Raw genomic sequence first — 3,912 nt, forward strand, 5'->3', positions numbered from 1 at the left:
TTTTTTTTATTATAACTCTAAATAATATTCATATATTATCTTAATAATAAATTTTAGTAATCCGAATTAGATAAGCATCTTATGTTATTCTAAACACAATTTTTAATCCAAATAATGTATTAAAAACACTAAAACATATTAAACATAATTTTTTTTTAAATCGCTAATCAATTGAATTTTAATTTATATCCTAATCTAAAAAGTCTACAATAAATTCAACAAAATTTAGAGGGAAAGATATGCTAATCTATTCAAATTTAACAATTCAATATCATGAAACGATATAAATTACAAATTGCATCTAAAGAGCATAATGATAACAACAATAATAACGTAACAATAATAAATATAATACATGCGATTTGAAGAATTTCATACTATTGGAATCAGATTTTCATACAAGTATATTATTTAAATCACGCGAGAATATAATTACCTCGCTGCGAAAATTGATACCACAAAAGCGAGCTGTATCCACGAATTCGGAATCACGATCAAATCTCTAACTCTAACCTAATTCTCAAAAGAAATAACTCGTTTTTCTCTTTGTGTTTGCTCTATATATTTCTCTCTGTATTCCTCTGTATTTGTCTTTTTACATCTCTCTGTATTTCTCTATATCTGTGTATCTCTTTTTTTCAACTGAACGTGTTTTTTTATAATAGTTTTGGTTGAGAGTCTGGTGCTAATTAAAAGGAACCTAATAGAGTTGGATTAGGATTTAATTTGAAATATTGTTGAGGGAATTGGGGTTGAGATAAGGATGGATATAAAATAAATAAATAATAATAATAGAAAATTAAAAAAAATGTGAAATAAACGTCCAAAGAGAGAGAGAGAAGAAAGAAAATAAAAATAAAATAAATGGGATGAGATTTTTTAGTAAAATAAGTTAGGAAGTTGGGAATAATTAGAATAAGGGGAAGGTAATTTGAATATTTAGGATTCCCCTTTTTTTCTTCTTCTACCATTATTTTTAAACTAATTAGAAGTTGAAGATTTAAAACAAATACCATAAATTCATAGTTTTTTATTATTAAAGTAATTTACACAATTTATTTATTTTTTATATATTTTAAATATAACCTTTTTTTAAAAATTGGTGCTTGACTCTTTATATTTTGGTAAAAAATTAGGTGTTCACAGTATGCCTCTCTTTGCTTGAAAACATGAAGAGTTTTCATGCAAAGACGTGAACAATGTGACTAATATTTTACTGAAATATTTATGTGAAAAATTTATAGTAGAGAAGAGGTTTGACTGTGTCCTAACTTTTAAAAACTACCTATCCTATGTTGAGACGATAAGGAGTCAGGCGTAGTTCCAATGAGTTAGGTAGTCGAGTGAGGTTTTGTCGAGATTCCGGTTCGTAGTTCCAGCTATTACATAAAAAAAATAAAATGCAGAAGGAAAGATATGAAATCCTATCTACTCCAATAGTGCTAAGTCTTCATTTTGGATTCTCAGATATCGCTTCACCCTCTTTGGTAGGTTCATCGATTCCTGCCCTTTGCTCTGGGCATCTGAGTTTAAGACTTGAAACTTCATGATTTGACTTCAGCTACTGATGTTCTTCCGCATGATATTCTTGAAAACTTATTTTCTTGAAAGGATGAATTCTTTTATTTTTGAACTGCAAATTTGTGTACTGTGTAGAAACCTGCACACAAAACAAAATTTCTGCCTAGTTTGCACTAGGAAATTTTGTGAGTTATTGATGAAAGCTATAAAAATCTATACTAATAATAAAAATAATGTTTTTGTAGCCATTTACAAATGTAACAAAAAAATAAGACAAAAGGGAGTTTTGTACCCAAATTGCAATCAGGGGTTATTGTGCCCTGTGAAGACATGAAAAATAAAATAGGGGTTATTGTGCCCTGTATGCAACCCAGAGGTTATTGTGCTCTCTGAAGACATAAAAAATAAAACAGGGGTTATTGTGCCCTATATGCAACCAGGGGTTATTGTGCCCTGTGAAGAAAAATGATAGGGGTTATTGTGCCCTATATGCAATCCAGGGGTTATTGTGCCCTGTGAAGACATGAAAAAAAAATGATAGGGGTTATTGTGCCCTATATGCAATCAAGGGGTTATTGTGCCCTGTGAAGACATGAAAAAAAATGATAGGGGTTATTGTGCCATATATGCAATCCAGGGGTTATTGTGCCCTGTGAAGACATGAAAAAAAAATAAATGATAGGGGTTATTGTGCCTTATATGCAATCCAGGGGTTATTGTGCTCTGTGAAAAAAAAAATGATAGGGGTTATTGTGCCCTATATGCAACCAGGGGTTATTGTGCCCTGTGAAGACATGAAAAAATAGGATAGGGGTTATTGTGCCCTATATGCAATCCAGGGGTTATTGTGCCATGTGAAGACATGAAAAAAAATGATAGAGGTTATTGTGCCCTATACGCAATCCAGGGGTTATTGTGCCCTGTGAAGACTTGAAAAATAGGATAGGGGTTATTGTGCCCTATATGCAACCAGGGGTTTTTGTGCCCTGTGAAGAAAAAAACTATAGGGGTTATTGTGCCCTATATGCAATCCAGGGGTTATTGCGCCCTGTGAATACATGAAAAAAAAATGATAGGGGTTATTGTGCCCTATATGCAACCAGGGGTTATTGTGCCCTGTGAAGACATGAAAAATAGAATAGGGGTTATTGTGCCCTATATGCAACCAGGGATTATTGTGCCCTGTGAAGACATGAAAAAAAATTGATAGGGTTATTGTGCCCTATATGCAACCAGGGGTTATTGTGCCCTGTGAAGAAAAAAAATGATAGGGATTATTGTGCCCTATATGCAATCAGGGGTTATTGTGCCCTGTGAAGACATGAAAAATAAAATAGGGGTTATTGTGCCCTATATGCAACCAGGGGTTATTGTGCCCTGTCAAGACATGAAAAGTAAAATAGGGGTTATTGTGCCCTGTGAAGAAAAAAAATGATAGGGGTTATTGTGCCCTATATGCAACCAGGGGTTATTGTGCCCTGTGAAGACATGAGAAATAGGATAGGGGTTATTGTGCCCTATATTCAACCAGGGGTTATTGTGCTCTGTGAAGACATGAAAAGTAAAATAGGGGTTATTGTGCCCTATATGCAACCAGGGGTTATTGTGCCCTGTGAAGACATGAGAAATAGGATAGGGGTTATTGTGCCCTATATGCAACCAGGGGTTATTGTGCCCTGTGAAGACATGAGAAATAGGATAGGGGTTATTGTGCCCTATATGCAATGCAGGGGTTATTGTGCCCTGTGAAGACATGAAAAATAGAATAGGGTTATTGTGCCCTATATGCAATCCAGGGGTTATTGTGCCCTGTGAAGACATGAAAAAATAGAATAGGGGTTATTTTTTTACTTATTTTATTTTATTTTATTTTTATTAGTACATTGACCAATTTAAAAATAAAATAAAATGCCCCAGATTTTATTAAGAAAAAAAATATTTTTTCTTTTGCATATTATATGAGAGACAAGAATTCAAAAACTTACCATCGCGGCGTTGTCTGTAGCGAATTACTTGCATGATTTGTCTTTATAGCTCTTTCAGCCTATAACTTTATTTCTATCTTTATTGTGTTCATGCCAAAACGGAATGTCATCATTTGATAAATGGTGTCATTCGTGATTTTTTACCAAGTAGACATTCTTATCTTTTTACTGTCGTCTTATGGTTCTCGTGAGAGCTTTCACTCATAAGACCCTCTTATTATTTTTTATTTTTATTTTTATTTTTGTAACATATCATAGGCTACAATGTCATGTTTCAACCCTTGGAGATTTGAAATAGCATGATCATTATTTTTTGAGTGATTAGACCGAATCTCAATGAAGGGCTGCCTACGTATCCTCTTAGGAATCAGGTCGAACGTAGTTCCAATAAAAAAAAATTTCTTTT

The sequence above is a fragment of the Solanum pennellii genome, chromosome 5 (genome assembly GCF_001406875.1).
Source record: "Solanum pennellii chromosome 5, SPENNV200".
Lineage (NCBI taxonomy): Eukaryota > Viridiplantae > Streptophyta > Magnoliopsida > Solanales > Solanaceae > Solanum > Solanum pennellii.